Genomic DNA, 26,101 nt, shown 5'->3' with positions numbered 1-26,101 from the left:
CACCGACTTCGTGGAACTTGCCCCAACAATGACTAACAGGCTACGTCTTCTGCAACGTCTCACTTTACTGATCTCACTGTAATTCGCCTGAGGGACCCACTGCTTTAAAATTTAAGCTCCTTTCCCCCTGCCCTTGCACTCGGCTGTGAAATAGGCCTAATTGGGGCTAATCGTCCTCCCTGATCACTGATCCTTTGTCCTCCTGGTTGCGAGTGGAACGTGTGCTGCACGCTGCCTTGCACGCTGCCTTCCACTCGGGACCCACCGCACAAAGGAGCAGGAGGGGCTGCCCTGCAGTTCCTCCCAAGAATTACAAATACTGCGTTAAAACCACGTCCCTGGCCTAAAGTTAAACCAACAAACGCATGGGAAGGGGGGGGGGCTGGAGGCTTCCTACCTCACCTTGTTATTCCCGGGGGTTGTATGACCCCCAGCATGGTTCTGCTGCAGGTACCTGGGCACAATGGTTGCCCTTAAGAGCTAAGTACCAGCTTTAACTCCGAATTTCCTTCCCATTGTTTAGTTAGGTTTGATCTTTATCGGTTATTTCTGTGGAGGTTCTTTTTTCTTTTAACATTAATAGACTGGAAAGCACGTGAAACTAAAACAAAGAGAACATCGCTTGACCTCCTGCGTGCCATTGTTAGGCAGGATTTTGAACGATGTCACACTATTGAATTTGATAAGGATTTTGCATAATAAGAGGGGGAAAAGCTGTATGGAACTTCATTGCATTTTTGTTATGTAGAAGCCTGCCGGAACAGTCACAATGTAGGAGTTCAGCACCTTCTAATAGGATTTCGTGTGCTTACAATATTCCTAAAGGCAACTTGAGGAAGGATGCTGAAGAGTGTCTGTCCTGCATGTGACTTTTCAAGGTGGAAAAAGTTATCATTAATTACATTTGATTTAGTACTACTACAATGGTGATGTAACTCTTCTTTTAGAAATATTTACATTTCTTGATTCATTTTGCAGACCTTTTGTCAGCAAATTTCCATTGCATGTTTTGCACTCCAGACTGCACTTCTGACTAAGTACAAATTCTATGGAGAGAATGAATTCAGAACAAACAAAAGAAATTTAGAGAACAGTTTTAAAGAACGTCATCTTACTGACATTGATTTCAGTGGGGCTGATTTTAGGACCAGCTAAGTGTGGCATTCAGCATTGTCAAAATCACTCATGCTTTGTTTCAAAAGCTCACAAACATTTATACAGCTACTTCCCTAATAATTTGTGTGTCTTTTACATGGTACTGACCTGATAGATGTCTTAAAAGATATTCTACTTGTTTAGAGAAATTTTATAATTGAAATAAATACTGAAACTATAAAGTACAATATAGCAACAGTATTTTAAGGGATTTTTAACTGAAATACTGCAGCTTTCTTAAAATCAGTAATTTGGTTTCACGGAACGGTGTGGTATTCTAAAAGGGAGATCAAAATTTAGAAAAACTGGAAGGAGATTACTCTCAGATTTACAGTGGAAGCAAAGAAAACAATGTTGCAGTGCAGGAGGTGAGTTCAGGTATAGGTCTGGATTGCAAATGATGGATTTTATAAGACCTGTTGAGGAAAAAATCAGGGGATCCTACCAGGTGTCTGGAATTGGGGGTAGAGGAAAGCAAGGAGGTGAAGATAGAACTGTGGCTGTGAGCGTGTGTGATGGTGAGAAGCGTAGAGTTATTTCTGGGGAGGAGAGACTAGAGCGTGTGATAGCTTCAGAGGGGGTCCAACTTTGTCTTCCCAATGTTTTGTAATGGAAGCATATTTCTGAAAGAGGATGTCATCCTGAACAGAAAATTGGTAAAAGCAGCATTAACAAAGAAACCGTGATCTTTTTACTCAGTTGTATCTTTGCTAGTGCCACATTGCTGCAGCCGCCAGGATTGTTTGATTTGGTTTGGTTTTACAGTCTGCTTTTCTTTTTTGCTATCTTAAAGTAATGCATGCAGTATTTTTTTTGTTTTTTTAAGATAGAGTTTGAGGAGGTTTTATTCTTCTCTAGTGAAAAATTTATTTTAAAAAAATCACGGGATGATGAAAAATGAGTAAAGCGACACAGGAACTGAGTGTTATGACATGTATGTGAATAGCAGGGCAATATACTGCTACAGGGCCCTGCTGCATACCATAAATCAGTGGCTGGGTGCAGCTTAAGGACAACATTCTTTCCTAAAAGAAGTATTGTTTTAAAGTAATTTCTTTATGGATATGCATCTTCATGTGCTGAGGTGAGAACTGGATTCTTGGCATATACTGAGCCATTTCTGGTTCCAGTATCCTTTGGGCTTGACTCTCACACAGAGTGAACGGAGAGTCTGTGGAATATCGCCAGTGTAAACCTGTGGTTAAGGCACTCCTGGTGTTGCACTGCCCGTTCTGTGGGACACGTGGGAGCAATGCTCCCACCCACAGGTTTCACTTACTTTCTGAAGATGTTATAAAATGTTAGTATTTGAATGTTTACTTTCAGTTAGTTTTAATTAACTGCATCACCTTAGTTCCCTGCTTTAAAGGGCAGCTGCAGAATAATAACAGTTATAACGTGCCTGCCTTTGCTTCTTAGTGATTATTATTCTTCTGAAAATCTTCGTACTTTCCCATTTTTTTGTCAGAAATCGTGACTTCAAGAGGCAGATGCTTCTTGCTCCTTCGGTGTAGCGCTGCCAAGTATTGTAAGTTTGGGTTTTTTTTTTTTTTTTAAACAAACCCCAAACTTGTAAGCCTTGAGATGTTCCATATGAGGCTTGGGTCAGTGGTGCCAACAATACCATGAGCAGCAGTGGGATGGAGCACGGGGCCAGGATGGGCGCAGGAGGAGCTGGCAGCAGGTATGCCTTCAGCCACAGGAGGCTTCAGCCTGCAAAACTGCAGCCTCAAAATAGAGAGGATAGAGAAAATTTGTACTGTTTTAAGCAAACAGTAGGAAAAAAGTAAAAATGACTAGATTTAGAAGATAATTGAATTCATTAGGTGTATTCGTCATTTGCTTAGGGTGTTCTCTTCTTTTGGAAGACTGATTTTTTTTTTTTTTTTTTTTTTGGTTGCCTTCGACCACAGTGGGTCTTTAAATCATTTTAACTTAACAGGAATTGCTAAGGCTCAGTTTTGTGGAACCTTCCCATCTCACCCTTTTTTTTTTTTTCCTCAGTCCAATGGAAAGGAGCTGAGAAGAAAATGGGACAAATCCAAACGGAAACTTACTTAGGTTTTAGTGAGAGGGAAAAATCTTCCTGTTTGGGTACAACACGCCATTTACTTGCACAGGAGAAAAAATAGGGGAGAGTGAAATAAACTTTGTGTATCTGTTGTGGAAAATGCCTGTTCCGAGAGGCTGGGCTGGTGAGGATGAGGGAGTTTTGTGGAGACAAACTAGTTGTAGCCCAAGCTGCTGCAGGCTGAGCCTTTTAGAGGAGCTCATTAGCTTTCCTCTGACCTTACCAGAATGGCTTGGTGGCTTCTTTTTAGGGTACTTGAAGTACACTAAAACTCTGGTTTATATTCAGTAGTAGAGGAGTAAGAAAGATAGAGGTTTCTGTGCCAGAGCAAAAGTCTTCTAAATGAGTTTATATATACCTGGAGATACATTGAACAATCTGTAACTATATAATTTTACTGCCTTTTCTGTACTGGAGTAATTTCCCAGGTGAATATTCTTATTTTAAAACAAAGAGTATAAACAGCATTTTAGATTAGTAGAACTATATATGTATAGTTCTACTAAAGTATTTAAACATATGAGTGTGTGTAAATGTGTGTATATATAATAGTACTACTCATAGAAAAATATAGCTGTATAATCATAGAAGAAAAAACTTTCAACTGTGACGAAGCCTTAAATTGTTGAAACTCAGAGATCTTATTAGACTACTAACCTTGAGAAATAGGATCTTGTGTATTTTTTTTTTTCTTAGGGAAACCATCCTGCATTTAATGGGCTTTATAAACTCCCACTGAGATTAGTGGGAAACCATGCATTTGATTTGTAATATTCTCAACTTTTGTTTCATGTAAGGTATGTGATATTTAGGGGGAGGGGGAAAGAGTTGGCATTAGTTGAATATGGATTCGTTTGACATTTACAGAGTAGTGGAGTTTGTACATGTAATAATATTGGTTGAGAGAATACAGAGATTCAGTCTCAAGCTGGTTAGCTATACCTGGGCAGGCTATCTTAGTTGATACTGATGTCATAGAGGATCATAGTTTTGGTGGAGATTGTCGCTCTGTCCATTAATAACACTTCTTAGAAAAACATATGTAGCTCATGACCACCTAAGTTCCTTTTCACTACTTATTTTTCTAAATAAATCGAAAAAAAACCCCAGCACTCCTTGAAACAATCAAGTTGCATTTAAGCTCTAGTCGTGACAACGTGAGTACATCTAACGAGCGTGGTTAAAACTTGAGCCTTACTTTTGGACACGGGGATTTTTACTGGGGTCATGGCTTGCTATTGGTCCGCTTACCTGTGAGCAGTTTTAGCCTCCTTTCCCTCGCCGGTCCCTCAGCAGCATGGGTGGCTACTGAAACGCAGAGGTGTACAGCCTGGTGGGTTAAGTAAAACAAACGTGTTTTTCTGCAGCCGACAGACAGCAGTGGCCCTTGGGCAGCTGCCCTGAAGCAGCTGAGCTCTCCCTGCGGCGGGCTGGGGATTCCAGCAGAAAGGCAGGGAGGGGGGACCGACAGCTGGAGGGGAGAGTCCGGACAGCTGTCCCCAAAGAAATAGTCCCCACTCAAGAAAAGGGCCATTAACTGGTGGTGTTTTCTGGTTCTCCTACCATAGAACAATGGAACCTGAGTGCAAAGATGCTGATTTTAATTGTTTTTAAGAAAACTTTTACTGGAGCGCTTGTATGTCTGTGTGAGTTAAGATCTCTACTGATCTCAATGATTTTACATTATTTAAAGTTATTTATTTTGCAAACATGTAAGTATAATGTAAGTTCTAAAATTAAATTTTACATGTAAAATGAGAATAAAAACTTTTTCATGAGGACACACTCACATTTAAAGCCGGCTGCTAGAATGGAGCATGCGGAAAGTGAAGTCTTCATACAGCGGTGATACAAGGCTCAAGCATTGCGGTTTTGTAATTAAAACTCAAATTTAGGCCCTTTCTATTGTGTTTATGCAGTGTAGTCGTAGTATGCTAAACTCTTGAAAAATTAAGTTTCTGACATCTCTTTTTGTCATTGCAAAAAGGAGTAATACCAACCTACCTTTAAAAAAAGTTCTGGCATCCCTGGAAGGCTGATGCTGTAAATTATTATTATTAATGAATTTTTTGTCACCATCGCACTATTAGTTACTATATTTCTGGATTACTGTGTCCTAAGCCGGAAGCCAGGTCTGGTCTATATTGGTGCTAAACCCCTTTACCTCGGTGCTGGTGGGAACCGGCTGCCCGAGCAGCCTCCATAGCTCTCAGAATCAGTCGGTGCCTGCAGACGGGTATCGGCCCTGTGCAGTTACCACTGGTGGTCTGGATGCGCGAGCGGCGTCTGTAGGCTACTTGCAGGGCTGGAAGGCGGAAAGTCGTGGATGCGCAGACTTGAGTGCTGTGGACCTGCCGCTGCCCGGCTGCTCGTTCCTGCCCTGTGCCACAAACACGCTCTGCCCCCTCCCTGGTAGTGCTGGCAGAGTCTTCTGTGAGGCTGCGGTATGGATCATACCACTGAAATGGTCTGGCTTAAAAATGTCCATTCAGTGGTGGGGCTTTTTTTTTTTTTTCTCTCCTAATGAGCTACTTCCAGTGATCCCTTTCTTGGTGCAGCCTGAGCAGCAGTGGGTTATGGCGGTGGCCAGCGCGGCGGAGAGCGCGGTGAGGTTACGGATCAGCCGCTGGGCAAGGGTGGGAGGAGGTGGACATTTCTTCACCTTGCTTCTTCATTGACGAAGTCGTGCTGTTGAAACAACACCTTGTAGGGTCAGTCTGGCCCCTGTGGCAAGCCCTGAGAGGGAGAAAGAAAGAAAATTGTTTGGAGCTTACGCACATGTATGTTAATGTTCTTTTATGCTGTATTAATCATGTAAAGAAGCCTTCGGGTAACAAGTGCTTTGATTGCAAGGCCCGTTTCAGTAACTGAACGCTATAAATGGAAATTTTCATCATGTGATCCGATTCTGTGTGATCGTATTGCCTATGCAGTTCATTTAGTGGTCGGTCATACTGAGTGACAGTTGAGTTACGGTTTCATGGCTACGTACAATAAACAGGGTGTGCTTGTCTGGTGGGAGGTGTGGGGTGGGATCTGACCGGGAATGCTTTCTGCAGCAGTGGTCCCTGCCACAGTACCTTGTGCCGGAGGGAGACTGCTCCCTGACGGAGTTCTCTGCTCTGAGGTGGTTAGCCAAAAAAAGGTGGATACGCATTGCAATCAGGATGTCGTAGTCAGTGGAAGCTTGTGATTTCTTATCAGGAGCATAGGGACACTGTTGTGGAAGCAGCAGGTTCTTGCTTTTGTGTAATGCTTGAAGGGTGAGAGCGCAATCTATCCTGTGAAACAGCTTCTAGAGCATAGATTTCCAAACAGGGAACTTTAAAAAATTTGTAGGCCCCACACTGGGAATCTCATAGTAGAGTTTTTGGCCCGTGGTTTTCTCCTAGTGGCAGACTGAGCCTGGTCCTCCCTGCCAGCAGTGATGAGATGGCCTGTGCCCTCTGACGGGTGGCTGTTCCAAGCCCAAGGAAGGAGCTGCACCTGCCTACCACAGATCTTGTTGTTTTATTTTACAAATCCTTGTTTGAATAACTTGTTGGACAAATAAGCAAAAGGAAAGCCCTGTAAACAATGTGGATTTAGAGGTCTGTTTTAAATTGCTATATGCAGCTTGCTTATGTTTGATGCAGGACTATTTCAGAAGTGCTGAAGTGTTGGTGGCAAACATTGATGCTGTACTGAATGTCGTATGGTAACTTTTTGAGTTTACATTTCCAATCTTGAGCTACCCAGAGGTGATTTAATTTCTGAGTCAGTTGCCTAGCATGGGTATCTGTGGAAAAAATGAGAAATGGAGGGCCAGCATGTCTCCTTCCCTAGTACGTGATGAGTTTTGTTTGGAATTCTGTAAAATGTCATGGCATAACTTGAGAAAATAAACGTGCTTAGGCATAGTAGAAATACAGCGAGGCAGGGATTTTTCTTTAAACCACGCATCTCTTACAGCAAGCTATAAAGTTACTTCTTGGAAGATACAGTACCGTTTGGCGCAGGGCTTGGTTACTTGCGTTGCCCTGGGCGCTAGCAGAGAAGGTGGAGTGCCAGTCTTGGGCAGGTCTCCTCAGTCTTGCGTGGTAAAATCCTTCACCTCTTAATTCATGCCAGGTTTTTCCAAGTGCCTAGAAAGGATTCCAGTGGGTTGTGAGTTTTGGTCCTTGAAGCAATGGCTTCTTGTTTGCAGTGGTTTGAATCATACTTGGCATAGGTAGTTGTAGTTTCATGGGCTTCGTTGTGATGGTTTCTACTTGCAGAACGCCCGACACTGGCTTGCTGATCTTTTCTGTCACGTGTACGTGCAGAGCAGTGCAAAGTGGAGGAAGGAGGTAAATGTGTCTGCATATATACCTGCACATACTTCGTAGGAGATATTTCAGAAGATACAAAGAGCTTGTTGTGTGATGGGATGTGGAAATTCAGGTCTTGCCCATTTACTTTGAGTTTTGATATGGACCATTAAGATTGCAATTTTTCAGTCTTACATAGCAGAGGGCAAGTTTTGTGATACTGTGTGTGGTTGTTTTTAATTATGAGGAAACTGTGGCCGAAACATGTGTGCATTTAAAACACTGAAGTCAAACCAATTCTGTCCTGTAGCAAACATGACTAGACTTCATTTAATGATTTTTATTTTTATGCCTTTTTCAAACAAAAAGCATATGATAATCTTGTACCCAGTAACATGTACAGTAGCCGGTAACATGCTCAGAGCCATACCAAGTGGTTAGAGCAGAAAGTCTGGATTCCAAGCAATAAACTTTAGGTACCTGGAGTTGCAGTCATTTTACTTATCTCCTGAGGAGCTGACCATAAAGCTTGGTCTTAACCTCCGTAAACCTGGAGATTTCTCCCGGCACATCAGCTGTATGTATCCTGCAGGATGTGCTGCATGAAGGTGGGCTGAAACAAAATGCTGGTGGATGAGCACTGGCGTTGCACTCTGCTGCTGAAGCTTTCGGGGTGAGGGCAGAGGATGGCTAGAGAGCAAGTCAACCCGTAATCCCCAAATACAGTTGTCCTCTTCCTAACTCTGATGGATCAAGCCCATGTTATTTCTTCCTCGTCTTCTAGATCAGAGTGCTGTCAACAGAGTTCACCTAGGTACTCTCTGCTGGCAGGGAAGTGCTTGCCCCTGTTTTTATATGCCCTATTTTATAATGGGCATGTTTTCTAAATTTGAATCATCATGCTGAGGGGAGAGACAAATAAGAAAACCCCAACTCTCTCTTGTTTTTACTAAAAGATTACTTAAATGATGGTGCTGTGTGGTGTCTTGCAAGATTTATTTTTGTCGCAGGTTGTGGATTTCATATTCCCAGACCCTCTCTTCCTCGCGTGGTGCTTGACATTAGGGCTGCAGAGATTCCACTGGATGTTGACAAGGAAAAAAACCGTAGTGGAGGCTTCCTCGCAGCAGAGTCCCCACTTACTGTACTGGGCATTAACTTATATCCAGCACATTAGACTTAAAAGCACACAGCCATTAAGTGTAGCACTCCTTTCCCAGGAGGGCAGCAGATGGAGAGAGAATGGGGGAGGGAAGGAGAAAGGAGTATGAGAGAGGGACTTTATCTGATGTATTTGTAAGCCGGGAAACTTGCTATTTACCACGTTTACAATTTCTCTGGTATAAGGAATTGAGTGTAGTGACGGGGAGCATCAGGGTCAGCACATTACTCCTAAATGTTTAGCTATTGTATCAGTTTATGGGAAGGAAAAGGTGCAAGTCCAGTATATCTTCTTCCCTCATGCTCCTTTTATATAGGGAACACAAAGAAAAAAGTCATTACTTTTTAATTACTCTAGGCTTCTTTGTTTCTTAAAGCACATTCACTTTTGGCCAGCAGTGAGAATTACCAAAGGGTTATTTCCTTCCCTGTGAATGGTGAAGTAGTAGTTTTGGGGAAAATAATTGTTCAGAATTAAAATTTCATGTGGTCCAGCATATTTAATAAATAGGAGCCTTGTCCTATACTAGTTAAATGCAGTGATTAGTGACGCTCTTATTGCTTCCAGTGGGACAGGACCAGTTACTTAGAGATGCCAGATTAAGTGGCTCCCTCAATTTTAAGCTACGATTCTTTCAGGGACTTCTTTTCTCTGGTTGTTAACAATGTACATATGAGATTATGATAATTAACAGATATTAAAGAAGTGGGAAATTTCATCTTTATGGTTTGTTTATTTTGTAAATTTCAAGTCAGCCAGGCATTCACTTTTCCTTCTGGTGGAAAGGAGTGAATAAATTAAAACTAAATAAATACATAATTATACTTTAAAAAAATATGTAGAACTCAGATGTAATCTTTGAAATTACATGAAAGTTTTAAAAATAAATTGTTTTCATTTTGATTATATCTCTCTTGACATTAGTTTGATTTTCCATCATCTTTTGTTTGTTAAACAGTGATGTTTGCAGCTTTGAAAGGAAGGCATATTTACAAGAACAAATTTTGTTCTGCTATCATTATTATTCTATACCTTGAACGTTTCCACTTAGGGCACCTTCTTTGGGTCACTGAGGGAGAGTTGCAGCTCATATTGCAATTTCTTAGATCTTTTGGAAGGTATTTTAATTGTTTGCACAAAGTTTGTAGGACAGTTTTTCTGCTAGAAATGTTGTCAGTATAATGAGGCTGCACAGATCAAATACTGTAATACGAGTTTCAGACACCCTCTGAGAATTAAAATGATGATAATCCTCTAGGGGTGATATGATTTTTTTTATTATTATTTTTATTTTTTTTTGGTACTCTGACCTTTGGTGGTGTTCTGCTCGGCTAGTTTGCATTGCTGCTCTGTGAGAGTGCCGCTCTGTTAATGGAAGGATCACACGTACTGTTCCTCTCAGAAGCTGATACAGCATCTTGGCAACAAGATGAAGACCTTTAACTCTTGGGGTTTTCATCATTTGTTGTTAGTTATCTATTACCATAAATTCTATGCCTTCAAGAAAACAGGTTGTTTTTCAAATGTATGTAAGTAGAGTAGAACCTTCATTTTCTCTGTGCCAGAGGAGAAAGGAAATCCTGGTATTGGTTTCAAGGAATTTAAATGGTCTGTGTTTAGGGGGATTTTATTTTTGTTTTCAGGCTCATTCATTTTAGATATCATTAATACAGAGCATATTTTCCCGAAAAGAATCCTTGCATTCAGTCTACACTGTCAAGAGAAATATTAATGTAAGTTGAAAATTAACTGTGGATCAGTTGGCTTCCTTGATGGTCTGTTCGTACCATCATTTAATACTGTGATATGCAAGAGTCACTATTTTCAGTCAGTATTTCTGTTAGAAGGTTTTTAAGACATGATTCTACAGAATGAGAAAGACCTTTTATGAATCATTTTATTGAAGGCAGAGTTAAAAGCTGTAAACCGAAACACGTAGAGTCAAAGAGTTGGTGGACTTCTTATTAATTAGTTCAAATTAAATGGAGGTCTGTAGAAGATTTGGTACAAGAAGTGGCAATTTTCTGGATATCTATTTATAAAGAGACAATGCAGTTTCCTTAGGGTCCAGACACTTGTCAAATAAAATGCAGGAGGAATGTACTGGAGGTGACAAATACAGAATAAATGGAAGATGAGAAATGGAGAAATGATTTCAAATACCCAGAAATAACCAGAGATAAGATATTGGCCTAAAGTACAGTTCTTAGCACACCTTGCACCTGCAGCTGTATTTCATTTGTTACGATTTTACTGTCTGCATATGTGTTTAAAGGCAATCTTGCTCTAGCATGAAGCGTAGCCGTAATATATGGCACATTATTGCTGCAGCAGTAGTATCGGAGTCTGTCTTTCAGGTTTGTATGTGTTTTATTATTTTCCTAACAAAAGCTTTTTTAGATCTCGAGCTTCCAGACTTATGCCTTGTAGTTGTTCACAAGGGAATCTGGCAGTGCTGACCAAGAGGTTGTATGTTAACATACTGAGACAAGGTCATTTGAACCTTTCAGTGCTGTGCCCAGAACCTAGCGGCTTTAAAGGCACACCTTTTTTTTTTATTATAATTTTATTTTATTCTTTATAATTTTTCTTCTGTTGGGCATAGTGTGCTTGCGAGCAGTGTCAGACAGTGCACTGGGAACAAATTCTCTTTCTCCACGTATGCACACAGAGCTATTGTAGTTACTGTTAGAGCTTCCCTCATAAGTTCCCTATAAATGACTCTCGTCTCTTACCTGTAGGGGCTTCGGGTGGAACCGGGAGGGTAGATTAGTCTCTGCCTCCATTCAAACTAGAGTTTCTTCAGAGAGCACCAGTTGCCGTGGTGGTCTTTGTTATGTGAACGTCTTTATAGGAACTGAACCAAAGTCCTTTGTGGGTTTTTTAAGGCACTGAACAGCTGTCAGGGGGTAGAATTTCTGTTTGTTTAGGGTCAGATTAGACAATGAGCTCTAAATGAAAAATCAGGTATCCTGCTATCTGTCCCCTGAGTCATCGAATCTTAAACAATATACTGTGCATTCGTGGGCCATGAGCAGTGCTGACAAGTATGTTCAAGGAATTTATGGATTTTTTTTCCTTTCTATTTTCCGAGCAGAAAAAGGCAGAGAACTATGAGTTAAAATGTTGACTCGCTGATGGTATAACTTAAGCATATTAAGTATTGGCTACACGGGCGGCTGCTGGAGTTGCCATCCCCAGCGCTCTGATTTTAGCACCCTCCTGAAGGCTGTTACCTTGCAGAAGGAACAGTTGAATGGAGCGTGCAAAAGTTTCCTGAACTGCCTTAGTTTACACTTCAGTATATTACTCTAAATGAAAATCAGCTCTAGTTTACTTGAATACTTTGACTTGAAGCAGCGTCAAGAACCTCGGGTGGCTGTGTCTGGGACAGGTATGGAAGAGAGAGTAAGGCCTAGGCTGTCCTTATTTAATTTCGTGCCAAACATGGGTCAGTATCCTGGTTCAGAGTGAGCAGTGACACCGAAATTACATTAGGCAGCATTTAAACAAATGTTTTAAAATGTTTATCTAACTTTTGCAATAATTTTTTGTCCAGTACTGTAGAAGGGTTGTGTTACTATCCGTGTGGCTGCCTGTGTTCTTTGAGCACGACGGAGTTGAGGTCTGTTCTCTGTGCACGTTAGGCATTTCACCCGTTGCCAGTTTGGGCAGTCGTACCACACTACCTCCTAGTTGTTGGAGGCGTTGTGGCTGCTGTGTTAGTTGCTACTTGAGATTTTAGTGATGTTGGTTCCACAGTTCTTGCAGATCTCATAACTGAAAGAGCTTTTAGAAACAGGTGGGTATAGTGTTAAAGCAATGACTACATAGGGCATAGCAACAAATGTTTTCGATTTGTCTTACTGATGCTGCTGCCTGTGTTTTTGAAATGAAGTCTTCTGATCCATTACACAGCTACCCTTCTGTTTTCTCTGAGGAGCCTTATGACTGTGTTTTGGACATGTCTTCTGCAATGTGCGATACAGCTGCCAGTGACCTGGCAGCTTAATCAAGTTGGGAGTTCAGCTGTACAAAGAAAAAAGAAACCATATTCATTAACCCCCATGTATCTTTTGGTAATTAGTAAAGGTGGTATGGGTAATTAGAAAAAAGACTTGAAGGTAAATTGAGACATTTTAGTAGGTATTTCCCCCACTGTGCGAATGTGACTTTGCGATGGCATGGGGGGACACCAGTCCACATGTGCAATTTAAATAGGTCTGGATTCTGCATTATAAATATGCACCGGATGCAGGGGAGAAAACCAGCGCATTCTCTCAGGATGCTGTTAGGGCCAAGCAGAATCTCATTAGGGACAACTTCAAAGATCAGTTCCTCATGTCCATAAAAACAAGTGTAAATTATCTTCTGTGAGCCTGCTGTTAGCAGTTGCACTGTTACATTATGCATGATTCTAGACTGCACATGGTATGAACAAACTGCACAGTTTCATTAGCGTGTTTCATTTTTATGCTAAGCCTGGCAACTTTGCTATTTATTGGTGGTGTCTTGGCTCATACACTATTTGACTTAAAATTTTCTGTTTTATAAGCTGTTAGTAGTGACACAACATCTGAAAAGGACTTCTAAGGTTCTACAGTGTTTACCTTTTTGCAGAGGAATAGCGTATAGATAACTCCCTGTACTGACAGCTTTACTTGCTTTCTCATTCTTTTGCTCCCTGCACTCAGTAAGAACGGGGCTGCTCCTGACTCTTGGAGTGCATCTTGACAGAGCTTTCTGTGATGCTGCTCTGCAGCACTCGACCTAAATATTTGTGAAAACAGTAAGAGGGTAGAACTTCAATAACTTGCGCTTTCACTGAGCTGCATACCACATGATATACATTTGAAAGGCTGGTTTGTAATTGTTGCTGGGGAAATGGTTTGAGATAGTGAAGTGCAACCTCTGTGCATGGGTGTTTTGTCACAAGTTACAGTGGGATCAAGATTTTTGAGTTTAAGGCTTCATTATCCTTGCAGAAACAGTAGGATGCTGTGGAATATTTTCCTCAACTGAGCTGTATTGCTAAAAAGGGCAAAATAACTTTTTTTTTCTCCTTCTGTGGTATTTCTGCCTTTATTTATATGGCTTAATCGCTGATGATGCCAAGCTAGGAAAGCATTCACTTGCACACCTAGTCAAGGTTCACCACTGTCTTCAGATGTGATGTTAAACTCCAGAACGGGTCAGCAACCTGATTTGCACTGTGGTTTCACTAAGCAACCTGGGGCTGCTTCAAGCTGCTCAAACTAACATCCCTTGAAACATCCACTGTGGTTTGAGAGCTGGTGTAAGCCACTGCTTGTTAAATTCATGATGACAATGAGTGTGTGAAGCTGTGGTTTTATGAGGGCTCTTTTGTTTGCCCCTTGGTTTGGATTTTTTTTTTTTTTTTGAGGTGGTGGTACTGCCAACTTGAATACCCCTCACTCCTTTGCACCGCTGTTCTCTTCTCCCACGTGTGTTTGTGTTGTACGTGTAGCATGATGGGGAATTCGGAATGATCCCCTGGAGCAAGGGAAACTCTGTGTAGCCCAGTTCAGTTCTCCAGTCCTGCTCAGCACCTGTCCCTGCAGAGGGTTGTACGGGCACCGCGGGACGCCTCAGGGCAGACTGCTGAAGCAGGAACCAGCCGCAGCCAGGGGACCGGGAGCTGCAGAGGCCGGCACTGCTGCTCAAGGGTGAGGTTTTCAAACTCTATACCTGTGCTGATTAGTAACGGCCTTGTCTTTAATGCACGGCTGACTTGGCAGTTTGCAGAAGTACTTCGTGAGGCATAGCTATGGATTGTGGGTTTGTGTCTCGTGGTGTTGGATGGTTTAGCGTTCAGTGTGTAGGTGAATTGCAAAGCTAGAATGAACCCACATGAGACTTTTGCTTAATTTCCAAACGCGACGTAAAGAATTCCTCACTGTTGTTCAAAGCTACAAGAAAAATCTGAGATAATTTCTACATCCTGCAGGCCCTGAGTGCCCCTAGGAGATCAGTGGGAGTTCAGCTCTGACTTTCTGCAGGGCCAGAGTGGTCCTTTAAAGCGTGGAGAGTGCCGAGCTGCCAGCTGTCCTGCTGGTGTTGCCACAGCGCGTGATGATGCGAGGCACTGGTCGGTGCAAGGATGGCACAGAAGTACCCCGTTCTGAACTGTAGGAGAGCATCTCTGGAGCTTCCCCAGTACTGAGGCATCTGGGGAGCCGCGGGCTGTCAGCACGGTCCCGCTTGAGACTGTGCTGATGGGATGGGATGAATGAGGAATGGTCTTTGTTACATGGAGCCTTGGATAAGATGTTCTTCTCTCCTGGAAAACCCTTAATCCTCATTTAGAACTCCTACCTGTGGCTCATCTGGAAGAAAGGGCAGTTAGTCTGAACAGAGGCCAAATCTATTTTAGTGAAGTTTGCTAGTATAGTTTAATGCTAATCATGTTAACAGATCCACCTAATGAGAACGCAGATTATGCTGGTAAAAAAAGCTTGTACTCTTGACAGCAAGCAGCCAGATGGAGAAAAATTATGGAAGCAAAAGACTTGATCCTTCCTGGGTTTACGTTTTTTGTTTTGTTTCATACATACCAGATCTTTTACTGTTACAAAAACATTGCAAAAATAATTTTCTGTAACTGACATCACTTTATAGTGTAGAGTTGTCTGAATTTTAATGAAATGAAAAAAACGTTGAGTTCTTTACTCTGGAAAACTCCCAGCCGCTTCAGCTGCCTTTTAAAATCTAATGAGCCAAAGAAACTCCTTTAACTTTTTTTCTGTTCACCAGGTGTAACAGAGGAGAATTTGATCTTTTTTCCCCCCTGTGATTAAAAACCCAAAGGAATCAAAAAACCCACATCGTGTATATTTGTTTCTACACATGTGTGTGTATGTACATAAACATATAGTTGGTGCTTACCTGTTGCCTTGAGAGAATGTTTACATGCAGTAATATAGCTTTGCCATTCTCTGGAAGCTTGATGCCTATTGAAATTCTCTTGACTTTGATTTTTAAAGCCTGTAAAACACCAGCATGGTTTGTTTATCTCGCTAAGGAGTGATCAGTTGCATTAGAAGTTCAAGACTGGGAGGAAGTCTTCATTTAACATCATTGTTTAGGTCTGGCTCTTTGTCTGACCATAGCAGACAATGTTTGAAATGGCGATAAGATAAGAAGTGGCAGTGATAGCCACGCTGCAGGGTTACTGGAAGGGCATGAAACAGCGTCTGGCCATTGGGCTGTAGAGGTCTGATTCTTAGTTGTAATGGGTGATTGAAATGTTCTTCTCATAGAGTTGGCAGTTAATGTGGCATTCATGTCAGCGTGTCCCTCAGGAAAAAATGAAGTGGTTGTAGGAAAACAAAAAAGAAGAAAGCAAAGTCTGTAAAACTGAGCAGAGCATAGCTCTGCTTTTCACATACAGCATGGTCACTTGCTGCTTTTAAAGCTCAAATAAATACATGAGACAATGTAAGGACACAGTTTTATTCGAGGAAGATACTGGCAAATGGAGTAAGAAAAAAGCATTGATGGTTAGGACCGAGATGCTGGGAAAGAACGGTGTGAAGAAGATTGTGAAATACAGCCCCTTAGCACAATAAAGTAAGTTCAGTCAGGGCTCCTGTTATCTCAATATATTAAAGTTAATTGCTTTTTTTTTCCCCTTCATTAATATTGCTTATTTGGTTTTAATTTTTCTGTTTAGGAAATCTGTTTCCCATCCAAGCCTAATACAGTCTCTAACAAAAGGAGCCATCTAGAAGCCAGACAAACGATGCGCGATCAAACTGCATCTTCATTCAGACCAAGGAGTTTCTTATTTTTGTCTTAATAGGAAGGAAAAAAACCACTTAACATGTAAGAAAATTGCTATGTTGATCCAAATCGTAGCTTCTGCTGAAAGGAGCAGCCTACTGCCTTCACTCCTGCCATACCCCAGTGCTCCTGTTGCTTCACTCGTGCTTGTACTGGTGAGCTGAATCAGCTCGTGGAGGGGCCACACAACTTCCAGAGCTAGTCCAAGTCAGCAGCCGTGCCATCAGAAGTGGCAAGGTGGGCACGGGAGAACAGCTAGATCTAGTTCTAGGTCTGCACGGCTGTCCTGTGAATAGTCCCTTCTCTGCTGTGATGCCTGAATGTGAAGTCTTGACTTGCAGCACTGGCTCAAGACCGTTGTTGGTGCAGCTGCACTGTGAATGGGATTGGGAAGAGGTTTGACTGAACATGTGCCTGGAAACAAGGAGCGGTTGGGAGGATGTGACCAGCCACCTGTCTGTTGGCTCCCAGTGTAGGTTCTGGGTTAGCGGGAGAGGAAGAAAGCCTTTTTTCCCTTTTTCCTGACAAGTACCCATGAAATGGCTCTTGACTCACCTTTTACGTTCTGACTTTTAAGGAGGGCTAAGTCCCTGCTTATGTATTTTGCGCTGTTAGCCTGCAAATAGTGGCCTTGACCAGATCTGTGAATGGGATAGATGGTGTAGGCAATCATTTTGATAGGCTTCCTGATGCTAGTTGTTATCTCTCATGAGTCAGAGAGAATCGCAGGCTGGAAATCATCAGGGAAAATCCAGGAGACAACAGAGCTTCATGGTTAACAGTTTCCTCTGTTTTGCTTAGCGGTGTGAAAAATCACAGCAGAGTTTATACAGTCAACAGCACCTCCCTGCACTTACTTCAAAATATATAAAAGTGGCTGTACATTGTATTATCCTCAGTGTGCAGCTCTGACATCTTGTTAAACTGGTGGCAGGCCATACTTAATGTCCCAGGGTTGAATTCCCTTTGTACCATACTGCAGTTGTCCCTCCACGTACAAGCATGTACCCCTCACGCTTGGATTGGAATTGCATTTTTGCCATCAGGCTGGGAATGAAAAGTGAGTGGCACATGCCATGGGTCAAAGACCTTGTTAAATTCCTGTGAGGTTAGATTCCCTTCGGATAGTTGGCTTGTCTGAGTCGAGCACGGCTCAGCGTACCCCTGCTCGCTGAGGTCTTGGGGCTGATGGTACGTACACCTGGCAGGTCGCCTCATGCTGAGAAATAGTTCGGTGGCAAGTCTGTAATTGGGGCTATTCTCTGGGCATGGTTATTTAGCAAAGGTCAAGGGCAGAGCGACTTACTGGATCGTGTTTGGTCTGTGTGCGCACAGAGGGAGAGCGGCTTCTAAGGAAGGATATCGTGACACAGTGAATGTCGTTGATCTATATGGAAGTGGTTGTCAGCCTCTTTAATTAGCTGTTTTCCAAAAACTATACACCTGTGCTTGTTAAACGAAGTTGTATTTGCTGTTATCTTGGTGACGCTGTAAATGGTATACAGGTATCAAATCGTACAGCAAGGTATTGCTTTGCTGAGAAATGGTCTTTGGGGAGATAGTGATGTTTCAGACAAGAAAATGTCATTTGTGTGGGCGAGATGAGCATAGCTCTTTGGAACTGCGTGATATTCTCTTCACCAGTTAAAGATGATCATTATTTTTAAAAAAAATTAACATGTTACTTGACAAGGAGAGAAATAGTCGTGATCCTTGTTACTATAGGTAATACCGATGGAAAAAAGGAAGTGCTAGAGATGGTTTCTTATGCACAGTAGTTGCTACTGGAAAGCCTCTGAGCGCGTTACCACTTGGTTTCTACAGCAGCCTGCAGGCAAAGCCATTCTTGAGGAAAAGTTGAGAGCAGTCGATTTTCCAGAAGGCAGGTTCACCAGAGCCTCTTAATTCTAGAAAGAGCCAATTCTGCCCTTGAGGGGTATAGTTAGTCTCAAGCCCTCACAGCCTGCAGAAAATGAAGGAGCACAGGATTTTATAGGCCAAAGTAAACCAGTGGAGTAGAACTAGGTGGAATAAGCAGTTGCAGAAGGGATTTCTGGAACAGAGTGAAGCATCTTGCCAGTTTTGCCCTTAAGGGCACTATTCGTTATGAAACAGCCTGTAAGTCTGTTCTTGATTGCCAAAAAGTTTGGAGGGAGGAAGGAGGAGAAAGGTTGCAGGAAATTAGTCACTTCAGTCAAAGAACTAAGAATCTTAACTGCTAATTTTATTTAGTATAGATGACTGTTAAAGCATTGATGTGAACAAAAGAGTTTCACTTAGCTCACATTCCTGTACCATTACGGTCACTGTGAACTCTGACTTTATTGACTTCAGTAAGCACGAGCACAAGCCCTTTGTGCTGTCCAACTGGAAATTTCAGTGGCAACGCCAGAATGCAGAAATGTAAAGAAAACTAAAAAAACCAAATGGATCCAGATGTAAAGGAAGAAATGGTTAAGACAGCTGGTCCCAGGTTTTAACAGTTGTGGGTTGATTTGGGGGTTTTGTTTTTTTTTTTTTCATATCCTTGAGCAACTTACTGAATTAGCCTGTTTCCTTACTTAGAAAATACCCTAATAATTGCAAGACTGTCAAAGATACTGGGAAGTTTTAGTTACTATCTTTTACAGAATGTAATGATTTTTTGTTGAAAACTCACAGAAACTTTTTTTTTTTTTTAATTTGCAATTCCCCATAGCCTTGCAGAGCTGTTGTGGAATTCTGGCATAGTCTGTCCCTGGAAGGTATCTTTTCCTGCTCCATAATGACAGGGAAAAGAACTGGCATTTCATTTGCATGCTGAGAAAAATTACTGTGGATGAGTAGGTGGGTGCAATTTTACACATATTCTTAGCCAAAGCAAAAATGGCTTTGATTGTTTAAAAAAAAAAATCAAAACAAACAACCCACCCAACTTAGTATAGCTCATAAGCGCACCCTGATATTCTCTGCATGTGTATATATATATATATGTATTTTAGTTTTGCCAATTTGTCAGTTTTACTGTAAATTTCCAAGTAGCTGAAGCTTTCCTTAAGTTTTTATTATCGGAATACATATTAAAACCATTTAAGTTTCTTTTCCTTTTACGTACAAAGAGGAATATGAAGATGAAAACGAAGACTAAGTGTGTATCCATATAGGGACACTGATTCAGCTAGTTCCTGCAGAAAAGGCTGTTCTGCAGCTGGTACTCTGAAATTCCTCTTGGTGTGGACACTCATATTCTCTAGGAAAAGTGCTTAAGCTAAATCAGAAAACAGGACTGTGCCTAATAAATAGACTCCCTGGGGAGTCATAGAAGAAAAGCTATGGTACTTTTAATTCACGCAGCCTGTCTTTCTTCAGAGTAACCTCCTTATATTCTCAAGCTTGAAGAAACCAGAAGATAAATAAAAACAATGAAAAACATTATTTTGCATAAAAAAGTGGGGGTTTTTTGGTGCGGGTTTTTTTTAGTTAATTTTGTTGTTTGGGTTTTTTTTTTTTAACTCGTGGTTTGGGGGATGTGAAATATGATTTCTCTGTCTTTAGCTTATTAATAACAAGCTTGGTGGAATTCATTTCTGTGCATGAGGCCTTATGTACCACTGACTATGTGAGCTTAAATTTGTGTACAGCTGACTGTGAGCTTAAATGTTGCGTTACTCAGTTTATGCCTTACCAGCACCCACCGCAATGGGATGGATTTCACCCGCCTTGGTTATTCCCACCTAGATGTGAAATGACGGTTTCTATTTGTTCTGCTGCAGATAGGATGTTTCATAATTTTTACGTCTAATGCATTGGTTGAAGTAATGAAATTCCCTCTTTTGTTTTGAAGTGTAATCAGTGAGATTGCATTTGCATCACTTGTAACTGAATCACGTAAGTGAAATTACATTGCCCACATCTCATTTTGTATCGTAAAATTTATGTGGTGCAGCTTGTTTCCCTCCTTCCTGGAGCTTTTCAGGGTGATATTCTTTCTCTAAATTTCAAAGCTACAAAACATTTGCTTTTTTGTATTTGGCATAGAAATGACTTTCTGCAATGCGCTTCTACATCTGCCACGTGAACCAAAATTTTGATAGTGTGCAACATATGATTTGGAAAGCAGCTAATTTTCAAAGCTTTCAAGGTCTTGTGTTCTGTTGCATGTTAAGTGATTACTAAGTCGGTTTGTACGATTAGCAACAACCTCCGAGTCATACGTGGTAATACCTCACTGCTGTTCGCATACAGAAACTGCATATTGAGGGGATTCAGCTTATTTGGCTTTGGAATTGACTTGTAGATAATATTGAAATCAAAATGATTCTGTTTGTTCTTCCCTCTTCCCCCCTGTCTTTGTTACTGGCATAGAAGTGAAAGTAAATGCATTTTTAAATTGAATTTTCTAAAAGTATCCCTGAGGTAGATTTCTATCTTGACTATAATTCATTTTCGGATTTGATTTTTGGGGATACATATTTGGAAATAAATGGCTTAACACAGTAAGAATAATTGCTAACTGCAGAAGTCAGTAACAATTCTGATAAATATGAATGTCCCAGATACTCCCACTGAGGACTTTTAAGTCATTAATTTTTATGATAGAAGTATAAACAAAACAAAAATGTTCTTAGATAACCTATAACACTGTGGTTGCCCACAAACCCTCTGCCTATTAACTACATCATTGATAAAACCTCCTGATTGTATGTGCAGCAGTGCTTCTCGTAATATTGTCTAAACGTGATATGTGTCAAATAAATGCCATAGACAAGTTATAGTGCAACAGAAATACTCAGCGCTGGTTTTTATCCATAAGATTTTTTAAAATTTTCTACAAGAGGCATTGGTGCCGAGTTCAGCAGCCTCTGGCATATAAGTACTCATTGCTTAGGAGAAAGTGTATGAGAACTCCAAATAATGAACGAGATTTGGAAAACAAAATAAAGGGGGGGAAGAAAGTAAGTCAGAACGAATTGTGCATTTCCCAGGAGTATCTCCAGCTGAAGCTTACATTCGTGCGGTGTTCTGCTAGCACAGCCATGAGATTTTATTTCTCCCCCTGCTATAGCTTTATCTACCAAGCTTTTTCTCCCTCAAACTAATGTTTGTATCTTGAAATATTGTGGAATGTATACTATTTGACCTGCGGTTTCCTTGTCATAACTTGTTTAATACTAGAGAGAGAGAAAAGAGGGAGAAAGCTATCTGGTATAATCTTTTTAGCTGGGAATGTATTTGGCACAGTCTTTTACAAATAAAAGAACCTGCTTTCAGTATCTGTGGTACAGCACGCTACAGCCCTCTCCAATCCAGTCACCAAGGAATTGCAGCATTTTGTTGATTGAATCCAGTTCTGTCTGCAACTGGGTTTCACGTTAGACATGTATGTCAGGGAGACGATGTTAGCTGTAATGAAGACAATTGCACTAGAAAGGTAGAGGGTAGAAAGATAAAAGTGCAAAATTCTTTCCAGTAGAAGTCCAAAGTCATCTTTTATGTTATGGTGTTTCTAACAAAGTTACTCTGAAGAGTTGAGAGCATATCTAAGAGCAGAACCTTGATTCTGGTGATTTTTTTCCCTACTTCAAAGAAAATTAGACGAAGTAAATACATGTTTTTTTTCTATACATCCTGAGACTGATTCAGATCTCTCACCAGTCTAAATATAGAATTCAAGTTGAGCTTAAGATGACCGGTGTCAAAATTTGTGGCAATGGAATAACTAGGACTATAGAAATATTAGACCAGCTGCGCGACTACATACCATGAAAGCTTACATCATTTCGGTGAACCATTTTAATGTACCGATCTTTTCGGTAACCTGGATGCTGAGTAGGAGCCTGTATTTTGGTGTCGATAGAAGGTAGTTAATAATCTCCTCTCTCTATTGCTATTAAAAATAAGGACTTAACTTTAGAAGGAGAGCTAAATTGCTGTCTTTTATCATCTTCCCTGCAGAAAGCTTCTTAAACCTTAAGAAGAGCTAGAGGCTGAAACCTCTGACAAGGGCTGAAATAATTCATATACATGAGACTGAGTGGCAAAAGGCTTTTTAAGGCAGCATAGCTATTATGAAGAGTTTTACTTAGTAGGAAAATAGTGTTAGATGCCCAGAACTCGATGGGAAGCATTTTATTACTAATATCTTCAAAAAGTGTGTTAGAGCTTAGCTACAGTAGAGACCATGCATCCTAACCGAGACAGATTTTTGTACTGGTTCAGATCCACAGATGGATTTTGTAGCTAACGTACAGCGCTTGCCAGTTTACTACCTTAAAAGAGTACCCGATGCTGCATGAATACTAGGAAATTTCTTGTTATTTGAGATGTATATTCCGCTCTGTTTGTTCACCGATCTCCTGCTAACATCGGTGACAATTTCATAGGCATGTTGATGGCACTCTGTGCCCTTAGTAACTTAAAAATGGGAACTGGTGGTGTTTACCCAGCGTGAATTGTCCTTCCTTTGAACAGGGTTTTTGGACTCGGTTCCATCAACCCCGTGGAAGCCAAATCATAAGGCAGAGGAGCAGAGAGACTCCTGATCAGCACTCTGTTTAGGAGAGGGCTAACGCTTTGCTTGCATGGAGATTGAATTGCATCTCATCCCTGGAGAGGGTGATGCCTTCAGGTCAGAAAGTAAAATGATTGAGAAGGCTAAGTGCAGAGTTTCTTACTTGCACTCTCTACTTAAGGAACCCCACTTGTATTTCCTGAGCTGAAAGTCAGTGAAATTCCAAGTAGTTACTGTACTTTAGGCCAAATATATATTGGGGGAGAAGAATCAGAACCAACCTCAGGTGTTTCCTAGCAAACACTCTAGGCTCAGTCCTGTGGGTGTGTAAACACTGAGTATTTGTTTCTGAAACATGAAGATAGATTTTTAGATTGGGTAGTAAATTCTAGAAGATAATAAGTTCTCCTCAGAATTTTGTGCATCTTCAAGCCTAGTGCCTTATTACATGAGTAATTGTCTATTTGCTAAATTTATCATCTCAAGAAAAAGTATTGAGTTATGCTTATGAATTCTGTACATTTTAGGACATTCCAGATTTCATTCTTAATACAAATGGGCATCGAAAATGGAGTTTATGCTGCAATAGATGCTTATACCAGTCTTTTTTGACAGAACCTAGTGATTATAAGTCATCTCATTAGTTTTCTACATTTATTCCTCTGACCAAAATCATCCTAATTTCTGAGAAAGATGGCATTTTTGATGTGTCAAGTTAGAGTGAAACCAATTAAATTTAATCTGTCCTGGAGATCTGCTTCTGCTTGTTTTGGGGTGGGGTTTTTTGCATTACAATTTGAAAAACTATTTTACTATGGAAGCAAAGGCTAAAGCCTTCTCTGTCATTTCCACCCTAGAAATAAGTCCACCCCATTTTATGACTCATGCAATAGAAATAATTGGAGTGATACCACACATTAATTTAGCCTCACTCTTGCCAAAATATAAAAATAATTTTTCAAATCTCATTGTCCTTAAATTAAAATTGGATTGAAATTTGCTTCTCTTTGGGGTTTGGGATGCCAGATTGTACTTTCTAAGCATATCTAATGAGTCGGTGTTTGTAGAGCTTATAGTAGGGAAATAAAAATCTGCCTTTGGTATAGAGCTTATTGACGTGCCTTCCTAGTAGGTGCAGTTTTATCAGCAAATGAGTTCTTGCGGGGTGGGGGGAAGGCATGATTTATAGCAGTCCCCCAACAACAACAATAAAAGTATGTGGGAAAAGTGCTTCTTAATGACTTTTAATTGAAACCATACCAGCATAAAAATGGCAATTTAATGTTTTATTTAAAGGAGAAACTTTTGCTTGGGCCTTAGAGTGATGCTAATACTGGTGTTGATCCTGTTTTCACTTCTGTTTTGCTTCTCTAACCTTTGGAAAGCCACTTATACCCAAATTTTAGAAGGTATTTCATTGACTAAAAAGAAATTTTGTCTGCAAAGGAGTGATTAATAGGATTTTCAAAAGCACTCAAGCAATTCAGTTTCTAAATTCCCACTAATATCAAGGGAGGCTACGTACTTCAGAAAAAAGACCAGCTGACTATTTGCCCTCAAAGTACACCTTAGAAAATCTGAGGTTTACCTCTTTCTGGTTTTATTACTGACCAGAATCTGGAATTAACAGAGTTTGGATGCTTAATTGGCTGAGATTTATACTGGGCTGAGAAGATGTATTATTATAAATTCCTTATAAAGGAGGGTTTTCTAAGTTTGCCCAAATGATGACAGTGGATAATACAGGTCTTTTCTGTTTAATCTCATAAATCTCACTGGAAGTAAACCAGCTCCAAAACCTGTAATAAAAAGATCCATCATTTCCCTGCAGCTATAATTGTTGGAAACGTTAGCAGTAAGCTGCTGAGTGGTGCATTGAATCCTCCTGTGGGTTTGTAAATGTAATTTTTTTTTTTCCCACATTGCACCGAGACACAATTAATGCCACTTCTGAAATAAATATCAGACCCCTGTTTTACAGTTTCCAGAACTCTCTCTAAGGTTTTGATGGGTGACACATGTAGATGGAGGTTTCCAGAAGAGGTGGAGCTTTCTAGCTAATTTGGGGTAGTCTGTCGTTAGATACGTGTGCTTGTATAAATAAGATCTACCAGCGAGAGTGTTGAAAGGTATTTGCATCCCTTTCTTTTTAGTCAGAGACGAAACCAGATGTTTTCTTGGTGTTTGACCATACTGGAAGATGGAATCAAGTTAACAAAAGCGCTAATATGTATGATTTAAACAATTAATGGCTGACAGCGGCCAACTAAAGCAATGCTATATTTTGACATTCATTGTGTTTATTGAGAGGAAATGAGTATTTGGCTTTGTGTCATTCAGCATGTGTTGTATCACAAAATCGGCTCTGTGTACGTGCATGTACATATTTTTCTGGCTGGAGATGTCTGGATATCTATATGATGCGCTGAATTTATGCAGTAAGAATTTGCAGACAGTCCACCTTTCGTTGGAGGGTACAACACGATCGGATAACCTGCCTGTCCCCTTCATCAGAGATTTTGTAGCTTCCCTTGCAAGATCAGGAGATCAGTTATAAATACTGGGAAGTTAATCTGTTTGCCAAACCATTTTACATAGATTTTTGAAGCTGTACTGACTGTTTTATAAGAGGCCCATTTTCTTTGGAATTTTTAAATTCCAGTTACAAAGTGATAATAATTCTTGACTGACTGGAGTGAATTGTGAGGCCCAGCTCCTTGCGTCGGGGTGTTTGCACAGTGGGGCTGGAGGTGGGTCTCCTCCGTGACAGCCCGGAGAGAGACAAGCTGAGCTTTGCTCAGCCAGCAGGCGTTAGGCCGAAGCAGCCATCTGTGATGTGCCGTTAGCGGAGCGTTTGCCCCGCTGGGTTTTCTTCCAGTCTCACCGCCCCACCTGGCTTTTTCTCCAGTTTGTTTGCTACCCTGTTGGCTGAGGAAAGCCGTGGTAACCTGTGGTGTCTGGCTTTACTCATGGGTACTACGATTTCTTAAGCAAGAAAATGAAAAGACAAGAGGAAACGGCCTCACGTTGCACCAGGGGAGGTTTAGATTGGATATTAGGAAATATTTATTCACCGAAAGGGTTGTCAGTCATTGGAACAGGCTGCCCAGGGAAGTGGAGGCATCACCATC

General features: G+C 40.9%; 1 protein-coding gene across 4 annotated transcripts in view; it reads left to right on the top strand.

Moving 5' to 3' along the window:
• MPPED2 (metallophosphoesterase domain containing 2) overlaps positions 1-26,101 on the top strand; it is a 130,387-nt gene that overhangs the window by 28,316 nt on the left and 75,970 nt on the right. The window lies entirely within an intron of this gene.

The sequence above is a fragment of the Grus americana genome, chromosome 5 (assembly GCF_028858705.1).
Source record: "Grus americana isolate bGruAme1 chromosome 5, bGruAme1.mat, whole genome shotgun sequence".
NCBI lineage: Eukaryota > Metazoa > Chordata > Aves > Gruiformes > Gruidae > Grus > Grus americana.
The sequence above is the reverse complement of the archived record's forward strand: the minus strand, read 5'-3'. Positions and strand labels throughout refer to the sequence as shown.